Source organism: Marmota marmota, unplaced genomic scaffold (genome assembly GCF_001458135.2).
Source record: "Marmota marmota marmota unplaced genomic scaffold, marMar, whole genome shotgun sequence".
NCBI lineage: Eukaryota > Metazoa > Chordata > Mammalia > Rodentia > Sciuridae > Marmota > Marmota marmota.
Genome location: NW_025999961.1, coordinates 9,341,766 through 9,360,199, shown reverse-complemented (window position 1 = coordinate 9,360,199; position 18,434 = coordinate 9,341,766). Strand labels below are relative to the sequence as shown.

The following is an 18,434-nucleotide window of genomic DNA, read 5'->3' as shown; positions in this document are numbered from 1 at the left end:
TCACTTGGTGAGTTGTATTACAGGCTGCATTTATTATCTATAGCTCTCGTCAGTGTAGTGGTAAGTATATCTCACAGTTGGATACACAAAATTAAGTCATTTAATGGATTTGTAGTTCAGTTGATTGAGGTCCACAGGTCTCTGTGCACTTCTGGAAGCCATTTTATTTTTTCTGTAATTGTCAGTCACTGTCATTTCCACTTGATTGCTGTTCTGTGACTAGTCAGAATATAGAGAACTTATAATGGCCTCAGAACGGTGGTAAATGGTGTTTAAAGTACCTTTACACACACACACACACATACACACATGTGTGCGCACACACACACACATAAATTCCTTTATATTGTCTTAAAAGTTGTTTTTGTTGTTGTTGTTGTTGTTGTTGTTGTTTTCCTGATAGAACTGGGATGTGCTTGGTAATAGTAAGCACAGAGCTTTGTATTAGGTTTATTAAGTACAGAATAGAACATCCAAAGATTGAAAAGAAAACAACACATCACAACAAAACAACAAAAACTCATAGAATAATGAGACTCATTTTAGTAATATCAGAATTTCAACATAGAAATCAAAAGGTCCCAAATAATGAAAATTTCTTTAAAAAAACCCTTTGGTACTTTTATATATTTGAACTCTCCAAACATAGTTATGGTCCTTTAGAAAAATAAATTCACACCTACTTTTTTTCTTTGGAAATGTACCTGTATATTTTTTGACATATCATCTCAGGAAAGAAATCAAATCTTAGGAAAGGAAGTTTGGCTCAAAATGATTTAGTGTTAATAGTTCAGCATTGTTAGGAACTTGACAGAATGCAAGGAATGGTTCTTCATTTTCCAGTGCCAGAAACTTTCTGATTCAAAAATCACAAATACAGCAATTTTTTTCTTTTCTTCTTCTTCTTTTTTTTTAATCTCATTGACTCTGTGAAAACATTAGCAAAATTCAAATAAATAGCACTTTTGCATTCTGGAGAAGCTCGGAAAAGCTGACTGAATTCCATATTGAAACCTCAAACTGGCCACTGAACTAAAGAGTTTTAACAAACACAGTAGAAGATAAGTGGTAAAACTTAATAAACATACATTTTTAGCAGCTTCTATGGAAATACCAGAGTTAAAAAATAAATAATACATATGTAGTTTTCACTATTAGATTAAAATATTTATTGATGCTTTCTAGGGATTGAAATACAAATTTAAAATATCCTTTTGATTGTTAAGAACATATTGAAGAATAAGATATCAAATATGCTTCTGTTATATATTAATAAGTTCTGGAACAAAAGTTTTATTCTCACTAATAAAGTAACATTAAAAAAATATGACTTAAAAGTTACCTAATGCAGTTTTGAGAGACACAGATATACATATGAATGAAACTTTTAGAAAAATAAATGTGGCTTGATGGGATGTGGCTTAGAGTGTAGCTTAGTGGTACAGCACTTGCTTAATAAGGCATTCATTAGTTTCTGGGTTTGATCTCCAGCAGTATAAAACAAACAAAACAAATGAAGAAAAACTTTTTTTTTTTGAGAATTAGAGAACATATGATCATAATTTTGTACATAGGAAAGTGAGTATAACTAAGGTAAGGTCCTAACTAGACAGACAGTTACATGCAGGTGGAATTAAACATTCAGTTGTTTGATTATTATGTTCTTCAATTTTAATAACTCACTTTTGACTTATTAAATATGACCAACTCAATGAATATTCCTCAAAGTCGCCACGATGTGATGCCTTAAAATGTTTATTTAGAGCATTAAGTCAAAATCAAAAAGTCTCTAATTTATAAATCATACACACCTATTTGAAAAAGTTTTGTTGAAAAAACATACAACTAACGAATATAATAAATACATGAGAAAAATATGAGGCAGTCAAAATTCAAGGATGCAAGAGCAATATAAAAAACATTCCCAGGCAAAAATAAAATGTGGGTGGTCTGTATTTGGAAGATCCAAATTACAGAGTGATATTGCATTAGACATAATGGAAAAAGCAAAAGTAGTGGTAGGAAATTTGCCTAAATGAGCATTGTCATTGGGCCTTAACTATTCAACAACAGGATCAGGTTTCAAAAGAAGACTCCAGATCATAGGAAGACAAAGCCAGACTTGAAGGGAGTTGAACAAATTTAGGTGAGTACTTTAACTCAGAAGGTTAAATCATTAACCCACTTATGGTAGCTAGCCTCTAATGTGAAATTCATATGAATTATAGAACTAAATGGGGATTTAGTGCTTCTCAGGATTCTTAGGAACAATATTACATATGATACATATGTGTAAACCATTTTGTGAAGATAAGTTGGACAAATATTTGGGAGTTAAATTCTAAGGGAATAGAGCCATTAAGTGTGCAACAAAATGGGAATTTTCTACTACCTTCATATGGTAGGTTATAGGGCAGGTTTTTAGTAGATGCTTGAAATATTTGGTACTGCTTATACACAATTGAAACAACTATTATTTCCAATGGGAAAATTTGAGAATTATTTGATGCAAGTATACTTTAAGCCATGTTAACTCAATTCTACAGAACAATATTGTATGTATTTTTAAAATACATTTGAATATATTATGTAATATAGGGTAATTTAAATTAAAAGATGGAATGACTTAGCTGTTATAAATCTCTCATTTTGGTAGGCAACTTCCACTAATATCTAAAGCTCAGATTTCAGATAACCATTTACCTTATACTCTTCTACTTTGTATTTTTACATTACACATGTCAAAAATAATCTCTCAAATAGTTCTCATCATATGATTTTTATTTACAAATCTGAGAATGACAAAGCAGAAACAATATCATTTTAATATTTTAGAATTCAAAAGTGTTACTGTGTCACAGTTAAAATTTATTTCAGTGTCCATAAAGATAATTATGATTTAATCATACTGAACAAATAGTTGTTTTAAATACAATTTCTACCCAGAAAAGTTTGGAAGTTATCTTTTAAAGCATGTAGGATTGAAGATGTCAAATGCCTTTAACTTCTAAGGATTGATAGTATGTCTAAAAATCTATATGGATTATACAATTTATAATTTAACAATAGAAAAAATTTGGCTGCCAGGCTGAGTGGAGGAGGTAGAAGGCAGATATCAAGAAGTGACAAGATGGCACCATGGCAGGGATGACCACGGTAGAGAAGGTGAGGCGCAAGATCCAGGTTCTGCAGCAGCAAGCTGAGGATGCTGAGGAGATGGAGAAAGGCTGGCCAGGAAAAGGCTGAGGCTGAGGTAGCCTCCTTGAACTGGAGGAAGAGGAGCTGGACCTTGCCCGAGAGTGCCTAGCTACTGCCCCGAAGTGAGAGAGGTATGAAAGTTATTGAAAATCGGGCCCTTCTGAAAGATGAAGTAAAGATGGAACCCAAGAAATCCAACTCTAAGAACCTAAGCACATTGCAGATGAAGTGGATAGGAAGTATGAAGAGGGGGCTCGTAAGTTCATGATTATTGAAGAAGATTTGGAATGGCAGAAGAACCAGGTCAGCTTGCAGAGTCTCCTTTCCAAGAGGTGGATGAGCAGATGAGAATGATGTGTCTGAGGGCTACTGAAGAAAAGTATTCTTAAAGACCAAGACTGACATGAGGAAGAAATAAAGATTCTTACTGATAAGCTCAAGGAGGCAGAGAACACTGCTGAGTTTGCTGAGAGTTCTGTTGCCCAAGTAGAAAAGACAATTGATAATTTCAAAGATAAACTGAAATTCACAAAAGATTAGCACGTTTGTACAGAAATGATGCTGAACCAGACTCTGCTTGAACTCAGTAAGATGTAGACCTCCCCAGGCCTGGCCTGGGGCTGCTTCTCCTTCACATGCTCTGCCTGTGGGGCCAGCCAGCCCAAAGCTGACCTTGAAATTGAGGGCTGATCTTCAACTGGAAGGCTGCTTTCTCCTTGACATCCCCTGTACTCCCACACCCTTGTCTTTTTCCCCAAACTGTCTTTGCCTCTTCCCATAAATGCCAGCTGGGCTACAGGCTGAGCACCTTTGGAAGTAACATTTAAGGGAATGTGAGCACAACATGAAGTGTCTTTAAATCAAATTCTGATGAACATATTTTGTAATTACTTTATGTTTTTAGAGTAACCATTTGTAAACATTCCAAATAATTCCACAGCTCTAAGGAGCAATCTAATTCCATTCTCACTTTTGGAAGGTAACTTCCCAGTCTAATTCATATTGCCTTCTCCACAGAGAAGGAAAACAGGAATAGGGCTACCCTACTGAGAGACAAACAAAGCGGAGAGAAATATTCCACTATCTAATTCCTCTGTACAAAGTACCAGCCAAACCAGAAAGGTGATTCCAAGAGGAGTTTGCCAAAAAATAAAACCATGCTATTCTGCTATTCAAGATTTTTTTTTTAGTATCTTTAGATAACTTTATTCTTTTTATTCTTTTTCATTGTGACCAAATAAAGATGATCATACTTCTGTGACATTTTTGTTTTTGTGGTGCTGGGGATTAAATCCAGGACCTTTTTCAGGTTGGGTAAGTGCTCTCCTTGTGATATTTGTGCATGGGGAACCTGGGCATTCAGCAGGAACCAGTGTTTATTTTTGTGCCAGCATAGGCTCTGTGGAGTTTCATCCTGAAAGCTGAGCAATGAACTCTTATAAGCGCTTTGTCTCCCATATAAGATAATAAACACACAGTTTGATTGGATATTATTCTACTATAGAGTTGCAAAAGCATCACCCATAACTGAGTTACAACACAATCAGGACAGATTTACCACTGAGTTGGTATGCATGCTAAGTGTGACAGGATGCCTTTTCTTTGTTCTGGGAGAGCCTCTAACATTCTACCACTGAGCCATAGCCTCAGTCTGAGACCAAATTTTTCTCCCTTCTCTATCTACTTCCCCACTGTTCACAGAATAGATTGTGGGCCCCTTAACCTTGAGGTGACCTCTCCTGCCTTCTTGCAAAAAAGATGTTTTTGCCACTGACTTAGCAATAAAACTGGTGTTTTGCCACTGCAGGCCTGGGAATGTCTACTGATCTCATTCATCATCACATCAGGTTTCTCTGAAGCTGCTATCTCTAGAAGTGCCATCTCATTGTGCTTTGTATCAGCCAGTGCTAGAGAAAGCTTATGTACAAAACTCTTTAAATGTTATGTTGTTTGGAAACTTTGCTTCTTTGGGATTCGGGTACCTGGCTACCCTATCTGTCTTTGAGAGTCCTACAGTCTGGGCTAACAGTATGCTGATCTTTCAAAGTTTCTTTCCCAACACCAGTCTCCACTTTTAGGTGAGCTTTCTGTGAAGTCTGTTAAATCTATATCCTGCAATTTATTGGCTTAAAATATACTTTCCTTTTTTGTGGTTTCTTTGGGGCCAATTGGGAGAATAAAAAAAAAAAACAATAGTGCAACTATTTTGATACTGAATATTGACAAGAATCTTTTTGAAATAAAAACCATTCCCTCAAAAGAAAAAAAAAAGAAAAGAAAAAAAATTCTGTAGAATAAAAGATAAATATGTAAATGGAAAGAGTTGCTTTTTAGGTTGTAGCAATGTATAATAATTTATAAAACATACACAATTTTCCTTTTTTCCTCTCTCCCTCCAAGTTGATGTATGTTTTCTAGTTGGTTGATTTTTAAAATAATGAGAGAAATTTAAGAATAATTTTTTACATTATTCTTTTTAATTCCTGCTATTATAAAATATGAGACAATATAAAGAATGTAACAATTTGCCATTAAAACTAAAATAAAACAAAAAAATTGTTATGAAGAAAATATTTATAATAAATGATTATATTATGTACAAAAATAAGTGTATTGTTTAAAGTTTCCTTTTTTATATTTAAAATGTGATGACTAAATAGCATCTATAATAAGAGGAAATCTCTGTGCATGGTCAAAGTTTCCTATTATCTTTCTCATATATAATTAATGTATGCAAATTGATGAATTTAGACCCATGCAAATACCTAGACACTTTCACCAAAATCCAGACAGTAAACCTATCCAGCACTTTCAATAGTTGCCTTGTGTAATTTTACTTTTTTTTTCATATATCATAAGAATTCTTAACATAGTATTTATTCTTTATCCAATTTAAATTCCAGAGATCTGTTTTGTAATGTAGTGGCTGTTCTTAGCAAAAAGGTATTTTTTTTTAATTGGATTAAATACTTCAAAGAGACTCTAAAGACCAAAGTATTATTAAATGTCAATATTTTTTTAAGTTTCTCTTTCTTAACTTTTGACCAATCCATATTTTATTGATAAGAAGCCAATGAACTATGAATCCAAAAAAGGAAATTAAGCCATATGTGTTGGTGTCTATTTGTATAATTATTTCAGAAGAAAATAATCCACTACTGTAAGCAGTTTAAGCAAGTAAAACCAGCTTTTCCACCATATTAATTCCAGTATGGTTACACATACTTTCAAAACCTTTTACATCTAAAGAACTTTTTTCTGTCATAAAGATACTGGAATTAAAAATTTTGATGCTGCCTGGTTATTTATGCATTAATTATATATATATAGGGGTAGAAATTTGTAATGTTTAAATATGTCAGCATTGATTTGCTTGTAATGGCCCTTGATTTTGTTATGTAGCTAAAATACCCAAAAGTACAGTAATTTCTTTTGAGCTTATGCACACTTTGTTTCTCATACTTGAAGGTTATTAAAATCCATGTTTATTAAAATTTTATGGTTATTAAAATTCACATTTAATATTTATTATTTACCTCTCAATCCAAATGGATTTTCAATTTCCAAAATTATTTTTATGTCTACAGATATCTGTTCTCTTCTCTGTGAAAGATAGGATATTGGAATAAGATTTAGGAGATCTGAACTAGAGCCTTAATATTTCACTTATTTTTGAAATATTTCAGATTTTCACCACTGAATAAATCTTATAAATCAAGATCCTTTCTAACACTGAGTCTAGGGCATATCCAGGAAAATTCTCAAGAAGTATTTTGTTGTTTGTTTGTGGTCCCCTATCACATATATTTTGATGCTGTTTGGTAATTTTAGTCAATTAACCATGAAATAAATTATGTATTAATATATATTTATGGAATTTAATTGACCTATGTTATGTTGATTCTGTGTATAACATATAATAAAGTAAGTTAAATTCATAATTTTTTTTCAATTGAAATTAATTGAAAAGATTATAAAACACATTTGTTCTGTCTTTTCCCTCCATCTTTTTTGTTACCAATATTAATTTTACATATATTCCAATAATTTCTAAATTTATGTAATGACTGCTTCACTTTTTTACTCCAAACTCAAATATCTCCACTTGGAAATACATTTTAATTAACTCATATTAATTGTACATATTAAAAGGAGTCAGTGTGATATTTGTACATGCTTACAATGTACATTGATCATATCCCGAGTCCTTCATTAACCACACAATATCTGCTTCATCCTTCTCTATTCTTCATTCAGAGCAACAATTTTTAGTTTCTATATATGAGAAAGATCATGTGGTACTTGCCTCACTGTATGCAGCTGATTTCACTTAACATAGTGTTCTCTGATTCCATCCATTTTGCAGCAAATGACAGGATTTCGTTGTTCTTTATGGCTAGTGCTCCAATTTTGTATATATTAAGAACTCAAGGATTTAATACTAAATATAATTGAAAGACTTGGAAATCAATTGAATCTAAACTGCATTTTTGCTTTTCTTATTAAACCTACTTCATCTTGAAGCCTTCCCACATTCAGCATCCTTATTCTTTGTTTCTCTAGCAAAAAAAAACTGGTAAATTGCCTTTTAACTTTTTAATCATACAATATAAACACTTCTAGAAATATCATGGGTCCTTGTTTATCATAAATAATCACATCATGCAACCTTGTTCACTACTACCCAGGCTATGCACCTCCTGATTGGAATATTACGATATCCTCAGACCTAATTTTCTTTAACACCTCCGCTTCACTAGAATTTATTCTCAACACTGCAGACAGTGTTCCTTTTGAAACCCAAATAAATTATTTTGTGACTTTCCATCTCATTGAGATTAAAAACTCATTTACTAATAGTGATTAAAAAGACCCATCATGATTTTCATTTTGGGAGTCTTGCATATGAAATATTTTCACATTAATTTTTAGTTATTCCTTTTATGTTACTAATATACCTGGATTTTATTTTTATACATATATATTTATTACACATATTTATATACATTATATATAACATATATATGTATATATATTTCATTATATTTATTTTATATAATTCAGTAAATTACAGAACTAATTTATTTTGGTTTCAGAGAATTCGCCAATTTTCCCAACATAATTTATTAAGTATCTAACTTTGTCTCACTGACTTACAAAAAGCCTCTTGATATATTAGATATCCATATTATGTACATATATATTATCTGTGTTATATTTTATTCATTTATTTGTCTCTTTTTGTTATTACAAGTTTAAGATGCCTTCAGCTATGAAATACATAAGACCTATTAACAGGTGCATTTTTCTTTCTTTGTTGTTGCCAGATTTTTCTATACACCTTCATATATATTTTAAAATACATTCATTCAGTTCCTTCAAAAATGCTGTTTCATTTGGTTAGATATTAGCATGAATTTAGAGATTATATTAGAGTAGAAAGATTTTCAATAGTTTAGATTTTTTATATACAAGAACATAGAAAATTTGTCCAGTATATTGTAGTTTTTGTCTTTTTAAAAATTGATTTATTTTAATTAGGTATATATGACAGCAGAATGCATTTTGATTCACTGTACACAATTGCAGCACAAGTTTACATTTCTATGTTTGTAGTGTCACACCATATGTGCAGTCATAAGTCAATCTAGGGTAATGATGTCCATCTCATTCCACGATTTTTTCTGCTCCCATGCACCCTCCCTGTCCTCCCTCCCCTTTTTTCCCATGGCTCTCCCTTCCCACTGAAGGATCAGCATCCACTTCTCAGAGAGATCATTCGGCCTTTGTTTTTTGGGGATTGGCTTACTTCACATAGCTGGATATGACCAACTCCATCCATTTACATGTAAGATCCATAGTTATATCCTCTTTTATCCTGAGTAATATTTCACTGTGTATATATAACACAGTTTCCCCATTCACAATAGCCTCAAAAAAATTGGAAATCAACTTAACAAAAGAGGTAGAAGACCTCTATAATGAAAACTACAGAACACTAAAGAAAGAAATTGAAAAACACCTTAGAAATGGAAAGATTTCCCATGCTCTTTGATGATTAATATTTGACAATATTGATTAATATTGTCAAAATGGTCATGCTACCTAAAACATTATACAGTTTAAAAATGAATCCAATTAAAATCCCAACATCATTCCTTATAGAAATGGAAAAAGCAATGATGAAATTCACATGAATTCATCAGAGACCTAGAAAGTCAAAGCAATACTTAACAAGAAGAGTGAAGCATGAAGTATCACAATAACAAACCTTAAACTATGCTACAAAGCTATAGTAATACAAATGGCATGATATTGGCACCAAAACAGACATGGACCAATAGTACAGAATAGGAGACACAGTGACAAACCCACATAAAAACAGTTATCTCATACTAGACAAAGGCACCAAAAGCATACATTAGAGAAAAGATACCCTCTTCAACAAATGGTGCTGGGAGAACTGGAAATCCATATGCAGCAAAGTGAAAATAAACCCCTATCTCTCACCATGCACAAAACTCAACTCAAAGTGGATCAAGGACCTAGGAATTAGTCCTGAGACATTGTGCCTAATAGAGGAAAAAATAGGTCCAAATCTTCATCATGTCAGATTAGACCCTGACTTCCTTAATGAGACTCCTAAAGCACAAGAAATAAAATCAAGAATTAATAAATGGGATGAACTCAAACTTCTGAAAAGCCTTCTTCTCAGCAAAAGAAACAATCAATGATGTGAAGAGAGACCCTACATTTTGGAAGCAAATTTTTGCCACACACATGTCAGATAGAACAGTCATTTCCAGATTATTAAAGAACTCAAAAAACTCAACACCACAAAAACAAACAACCCAATCTATAAATGGGCTAAGAAGCTGCACAGATAGTTCTCAGAAGAAGATATATGTTTCATCAACAAATATACGGAAAAGTGTTCATCATCTCTAGCAATTAGAGAAACACAAATTAAAGCTACTCTAAGATTTTATCTCATACCAGTCAGAATGGCATTTATTAAGAATACAAAAAACAATAAATGTTATCGAGAATGTGAGGTAAAAGGTGCATTCACATCACTGGTGGGACTGTAAATTGGTGCAGCCAATATGGAAAGCAGTATGGAGATTCCTTAGAAAACTTGGAATATATTATATTTTTAAAATGCAGTTTTGATAGGATAATTATAATGATCTTCTGAAAATTGCTACAAAGTGATTCCTATTTTTCTATTTTCTATAAAAACATTTATAAATTAGGGCTTTTTTTTTTCCTTAGAGAAATTTCATGAAAATCACATGGAAATTTAAACTTTCCTTTCTTTTTTCTGGCTTATCCCCCACACAAGTTACCATCTGGGCTTTGGCTTTCTGACCCACCCACCAAACACAATGCTTCATTAGCATAAACTCTAAAACCGGTTCCATTTTAAAAATTCTCTCAAGTAATCTGTGTGAAACTAGAACTATATATTTCCTGATCATTTGGACATTGTTTTTAAAATAGTACTTCATCTTTACTCTGTGTAAACTACCTTCACAATTAATTTAATTATTAATTAATTTACTGATGAGTTCTCCAGGTTTTCAATTGTGTGTGTGTGTGTGTGTTGTGGGGCAGGTCCCTCAGAAAACACACTAAGTCCCAGTTTAGTCCAAATTGAAGAGTCTTTATTCAGCCAGCCAGCCAGTGACTACTCTCGGCAGGACCCACAATTGTCTCTAGAAGGAGCAGCCTTGAGTCTGAACATTTTAGGATATTTAATGCCAAACACCACATCTGGGTTGATGTAGCTGCAAGCGAGAAGGTACAGAAGCTGAATTGTGCATTTATCAAGACAGTGCAATGGGTACATTGGTATTTCCCATAGGACTTTCCAGGTTGGTATAGCAGCAAGCAAGCAGTAAGAAAGGGGGTCAAAATTACCCTAGTTCAGTACAAGTTGGAGAATGATTATTAACATCTAGACAATCAATCTCTGGTAAGTTACATTGCACAAGACAAATAGAAACCAAAGATAACAATTTTGCATTATATAAGAATTGCTATTTTGTGTTGCCAAGTATGCCATGCTAGTGAGGTTTACTGAAGAGGGGAGAGAGAGAGAAAGAGAGAGAGAGAGAGAGAGAGAGAGAGAGAGAGAGAGAGAGAGAACGCCAGGGAGTGGGCTTTTATTGGGGAACAAAAAATTCCAGGAAAAATCCCATCCAATGAAGGTTAAGGGGGGCAGAATCCCAAGGTCAGGGGTGACGATTGGGTCTTTGGGGCAGTGGCCAGACATGCCTCTACAGGGACAAGCCTTCGGACCTGGGAAAGGGTGGGGAAAGCTCTAACACAGCTGTGTCTAAGCTCCTGTCACCCAGCCAGGGAAGTAACTCAAAACATGTTCAAGGATGGCCTCCCACAGTTACCTAGCATGGCATATTTGTTTGTTTCAACTTAAAAACACCATTTCTCATTACTAGAACACAAAGAATTTTCTCTCCTGTTTTTTGGGGAAACTTACAATTTTATAATAAGTATGTACTGAAGTGTTTATTGTATGATATAGACAGAAATTTTTATTAAGATGAATTTTAGAATCAGTTAATCAGGTGATACAAATATGTCTCATGGGTTTGGGCTGCTGTTGTAAAGAAAAACAAAGGGAATAGGAGTGGTGGTACATATCTGCAATCTCAGCAACTTGGGAGGCTGAGACAAGAGAATTTCAAGTTCAAGGCTGACCACGGCTATTTAGCAAGATCCTGTCTCAAAATAAAAATGAATAAATTAAAAAAGGTCAGATATCTAGCTCAGTGGTATAGTACCCCCGGGGCTCAACTTGCAATAACACATGCAAGTGGCATGCACACACACACACACACACACACACATATACACACACACAAACCTCTCGGAGCCTACTTCCCCTCAGTCTTTCTCAGTTTCTAGTCATAAACTTGTAGATTACTTATAACACCTAAAAAAAAAAGGAAAAAAGAAAAAGCAAATGTCATGTATGTCATTGTCATTGCGTTACTTACGGAAAAGTAATGGGAAAGAAAACTGCACATGTTCATTATGAATAAAAATATTTTCTCCGATATTTCCTTCCTTCCTTCCTTCCTTCCTTCCTTCCTTCCTTCCTTCCTTCCTTCCTTCCTTCCTTCCTTCCTTCCTTCCTTCCTTCCCTTCTTTCTTTTCTTTCTTTTGGCACTAGAGATTGAACCAGGGGCACTTTACCAGTTACTCATATTTCCACACCCCTTTATTACGTTTTTATTCTGAAACAAGTTCTTGCTAAGTTTCCCAGGCTTCCCTGAACTTGCAAGCTTTCTGCCTCAGCATCCCGAGTCATTGGTGTTATAGATGTACAATTATTTTTAATTCAAAGTTGAGTCCATGGACATAGAACTCATGTTAGTTGGAGGTCTTACATTATTTTAATGGGCCTAATAATTATATTTTGTTTCCTCATATTGCAGTACAAAATGAGGCAAGATATTTCAGGATCACATCTTTTTTCCTTTTCTGAGATCTCTTCTTTTGTAATACATTCATACTTTTTGGACATGTTTAACTCATTTAAATAGAACACCTTACCCTTATACCATGTGGTTTATTTTTTTCCCAGGATTGTTGACTTTATTGACACAGATAAACTTCCTCCTCTAGAGCCATGATCTTTCATGGTAATAAAAGACTTCTTGGGCTGGGGATGTGGCTCAAGTGGTAGCGCGCTCGCCTGGCATGCGTGCGGCCCGGGGTTCGATCCTCAGCACCACATACAAACAAGGATGTTGTGTCTGCCAAAAATTGAAAAATAAATATTAAAAAATTCTCTCTCTCTCTCTCTCTTTAAAAAAAAAGAATTCTTGATTACTGGGCTTCTTGCAGTTACTAGCAATGGGGAGAAGCACACATGTACAGAGTTTCACACAGCTATGGTGACATTTGCCTGAATACTCGGGTTCTCAATATAATGTACATTTGTTATAGCACTCATTCATTACACACAATGTATCCATGGAGATACTCCCTAAATACAGCCATGACACCAATGGATTTAATGAATTTAAGAGTTTTAATCATATCTAAACTGAGAATTCTGGCCACAAGAGTATAAGTGACCCTTCTTTTACTCAATTTCTTCATGCCTTTACTTTTGAGTGGAAACCTTATTTAATCACATGATATTTGAAAAGATAATTTTTTTGTTCAAATAACACCTATATGAAGAATTGTCAAATTTTGTATTTGTCAGAAAGGCTTTATCATTTTAAAATAATGACGAGTTGACAAAGCATTAAAAGCATTTTCTTGATTCTGTCCATATAACTTCCAAGCTTTGTGAAATTATAAAACTTATTGTTTTTCATGGCAAACTCCAGCTACTACATTTTAGGTATTTTATAACTATTTTACATCCATTTGCTGTAAAAATTATAATTTATTTTTCTTCCCTACAGCTTGGGAGTTTAGCAAAGTAGGTCTACTGATCATTTTTCATCACTATTTCCTATACCATGGTGAGGTTTCTAGTACTTCCAGTCATAAACTTTGTCATATAGGCAAAATTTCATCCATTATCCAGTGTTTATATATACATTATGTGCCTATAACAAATATAATAGCCAAAAAGCATATATATAATATATGTGTGTGTGTTAGATCTTTGTAATTTATATCATGAATCATAATAATTTCTTTATAATTTTCCTATAATTAAAAACTATTCTCCAATTATAAGCTTTCCTCTAGCACTTCATGTTTTTCAGTATCTCTGCTACACTACTTCACATATAAATTCATTTTGCTTTTAGTATTTTTTATCCTACTATTTAGAGCAATTATCCATTATTTCAACTTTGCTTTTTTCATGTGTTCTTTTTAGTTATACATGCAATAGAGTATATATAGATATATTTATTTTAACTTTTCTAATATTAGCATTAAGTATAATTTATTTCAGAAAAAAAGGTCAACACCATTAGATATCTAGCATCCACATGTTGCTACAGGCAGGACCAACTTTCATGAAATTATCTTGGTCTATTTAAAAATGTAGAGGTGATCTTGACTTTCCTCCCTCCAGTTTAATGTTGGTGACAAAGTTGATATGTTCTGGAGCACGGTACAAAATAGTTTGATTACATTAAAGTCCATTCAAAATTGGGCAAATCATAAAAGAGTTTTCTGGACTGGCCATAGTTGAGGTATACATATTGGCTATAGGGAAAATGATTTTGACAGTATTTAAACAAAGAAAAAAATACTTTTATGGCTCATAACACACAAAAATAATATAAATTTTCAACTAGAGAAATAATAATCATCTTAAATTTTTCCTCTCAGCAACTTTGCTTGTGACTATTATCATAATATCAAAACTTAGCTACACACAGCGGTGTATGAATTCATGACAGTACCAGGTGATTGGAGGATATAGAGAGTGTGATGTTCTCAGTGTTCAAAAATAAATACTAATGGTCTTTATATTAGAGATCAGTAGACATTTTATTACTGGTAACTGGTAAAACTGTCTAACACCTTCTTTTGTCCTCTATAGACAAGAAGTGTAATATGGAGGCAGGGAAAAATATATATAAATGAAGAAACAACCCTGCCAAGTTGTAATGTACTAGAATGTCTTGCTCTGTTTCTCATTCTTTATGCCCTTATTGGCCAGGCTAAAGCAGGACACTCAACTGCATTTAATGACTTTCATTACTACCTCTTATTTTCTAGGTTAATGACATATTGAAAGTGCTAATGGCATAAAATTTTCAAATAGCTCACACACTGTTCATGAAAGAAGCAGTATATTTTACTTTATATGCATATAATTTTTTTTTTCCTAGTGGATTAACTACAACGTTTTGCTACTTTGTAATTTCTCAATTTAATTGAGAGGAAAAAAGTAAAAAACGTAAAATAAAAAAGCACAGAGTGTCAATGTGAGGTAGTGGTTATAAAAGGGCATTTTCATACTCTCCCCCAATGACTGCAAGAGGTGTTAGACAAGCTGGGAAAAGGTGTGTGGAAAATCATGGATTTCAGTTGGCTTCCGGTTTGTTCTTTTGAAATCTGTGATACATATCCTACATTATGAGGACCCACTTGGTATTATAAATAAAGAGCCAGAAAACATGTAAATTTTAATTCTTAACCAGCATCAAGTTTTCTACCTTGAGTTTCACAGTTCACCTAAGTACAAATTACTGAAAAATTTCAATTTTATATTATATTCTAAAAATCTTCCAAATGACACCTTTACTGTTTTAATTTACTGCATTCAAATTAACAATAAATGACATTATTTCTTTTTATGTCCTTTTGAATCATGTATTCTTTTCCTTATTCTCTATCATGGTGCAAAAAACATTGATATATTTGGAGTATTTGAGACAAGTTTTTTGAATTTTTTTTTTGTGTGTGTGCAAGTAACTAAAGGAAAGAACAATAATAACTATATGGTTGAGTCATAGCAAGACCAAGGCTGTCCCCTTAACTTTGCCTTCTGAGAAAATTAAGCATTTTCTGTCAGTAGATTTATAGTTCAAGATAGAGCTCAGTTTTAGAAGCTCATTAAATTCTTGTTTCCTTAGCAGCAGTTGAGTGTTAAACTAATGTTGTACATGAGTTTCCTTGGAAGTGCTTGGGCTGGTTCCTTCTATGTGCCTTCAATTAAAGAAGTGTTCTCAGAGGATGGGGACAGGGAGACACAGAACAGGACAGGAAGAAAGGTTAGCCAGGTTGTAGTTTGTGCTGGAAACTAGTTTCAGCCTGGTTTCTTTGGAGCATGATTTGTACCATAAAGATAGTGCAGTGTTAAAGCTGGGAAATAGATCCTTGTATCCCATCACCCTGCCAGTTATTAGGCTTGAACCTCTGAATCTTTCTGTCATTCCCCACTAAGGAGGGTAGGAAAGGAAATTTTTCAAAGAAAGGAACAAGAGTGAGAACTTGACAGCCAAAATGTATGGCAGCTGGGGGATGAATGCACTGTCCTGGGAAAAGCAATGTAGTTGGTGTCAATAGTCTCCACTTCAGACTTGCTAGCTTAAGAAGTGTTTCTATGTAGACTTTATCATTCACCTTGGCCAATCTCCTTTGGGTCAAAGGTTTACCTTTGATGTCATAGACATATGAACCATCCTATAAAGACAATTTTGATTTTAATCTTCCCAAATTGCCTGTTTTTCTGAGTTTTTGTTATCTTTGAAAATTACCTATTCTGATAGATGTAGGGAACAAACACCTAAAATCATACTCTTCTCTCTAGAATCCCCTTATTCTCTCAGTTAAACATATCTACATTTTTGTTGTTTTTACTGTCTCTTCCCCACCCCTGCCCTACCATATTTAACATCTTTGAAGGTGATGATTTTGTTGATGTGTATATCTCACAATAATTAGAGTCAAATGTTTGGAACTCAATTAACCTTGGTCTAATTAACAAGCACATCTATAGAGATCTCACAAAAATAATAACTGCATTTCATTCTTTTTTTATATATAACAATGTACCCATATGACCAATCTTAAGGAAATAACTGCAGAATTTTACTGTTGCTGCACATTCTCTTTACCTTCCTTTTATCAGATTATGTATTGTCACAAAATAATATAATTATTCCTTTGATGTTTAACTCTTGATCTGTGCATCTTAACTCAACATCCTTCACTAATCAGGTCATAATTTTCAATTTAAGACATTTTAAAGGATTGGAAAAACTAAACAGAAGCATTTATTAATGGTCTATTTTATTATGCTATGAAAACAGAGAGCATAATTTTATATCCCTATGGAAAGTACATTGACAATACAATATGTTTTTTTGTATTTTGTCTCTAAATAAGAAACAATTCACACGAGGATATTTTCTTCTTGAAAATGCATCCTAATCTTTATGCCAGGAAGTTATCCTTCATCTTAATGGTGGCATGTTTGATGCATTAACACATAGAACTTGGAGTTTTGATTTCCTGCTGATCTGCTGTTAATGTCACTTAGTCTTCTCAGGAGATAGCTGTCTTGAAAATATAAGGAAAAAAAGACAAAAGAGAACTCCAGAGACAGATGCATGTTTGCTGTATTTTCAACCCTAGACATGCACTGGATATATTGACCCTAAGCAAAGAGCATCAGGTGTACTTCCTTCAAGGAGGAGCTCAAAGAAAAACAGCATAAAAGGAACTTTAAACATGTATGCTGTAATTACAAATTACAAACATCAAATTTCCTTATTGTTAAAATAAATAAATAAATAATGAAACTAAGTATCATGAACTGCAGGAAATTGAATTTTAGACAGAAACTGTCAGGCAGCCCTCATCTGTCTTCCCAATGAGGATATCAATCAAGGTTTCTTACTTCCTTCAATACTGTTTTCCTTACTTCCAGGTATTGCAGTGGAAGAGAGCTGAATTGAGTTTTGTCTGATTTACTAGTGTTTTATTATTTAACCCTTCAAAAGTTTCTGTAGGAACAGAAAGAAATCACAATGTGTTTCCCATAATAAACAGGGTTTTTATTATACTTAAACTAAAAATACTGTAACACAAAAACTAAATCTCACTTATTAAATGAAAGATAATTTAAAACAGGCAGTATATTTAGAGAGATATATCTATATATCTATATCCATTTATCTATCTATATCTATCTCTCTATATATTTATATATCTATATACATCTTGCTTTTGCTGAGGTTGGCTTTGAACTCCAGATCTTCCTGCCTTAGCCTCCCAAGTCGCTGGTATTACAAGCATGTGCCACCATACCTGGCCCATTAATAATTTTAATTATTACACTTTCAGTCATTTATTTTTTGGTATGCTAAATAAATAACTTTGTCCATGAAACCATACAACTTAAATGCCAAAACATAGTATTTTTAATAAAATTTTCATTATAATTTGTTTAGTTTTGCTAAGTCTATGAGCACTGTGGTTATTATTGCAACTCTATGTACTAGTGAAGAACCATTTCTGCATTTTAGGATAATTATGTTTGTAATTTGGGTCTGGAATTTTGTTTCATAAAATAATCCAACTTAAGGGTTGGGGATGTGGCTCAAGCGGTAATATGCTCGCCTGGCATGCACGCAGCGCTGGGTTTGATTCTCAGCACCACATAAAAATAAAATAAAGATGTTGTGTCCATTGAAAACTGAAATATAAATATTAAAAAAATTCTCTCTCTCTTTAAAAAAAATCCAACATAATTTTACTATTCCTATATACTAGAAAAT

General features: G+C 33.2%; 1 pseudogene; it reads left to right on the top strand.

The window, feature by feature from the left end:
• The first annotated feature begins 3,138 nt into the window (after positions 1-3,138).
• Positions 3,139-3,795, top strand: LOC107151181 (annotated as a pseudogene).
• The last annotated feature ends 14,639 nt before the right edge of the window (positions 3,796-18,434 follow it).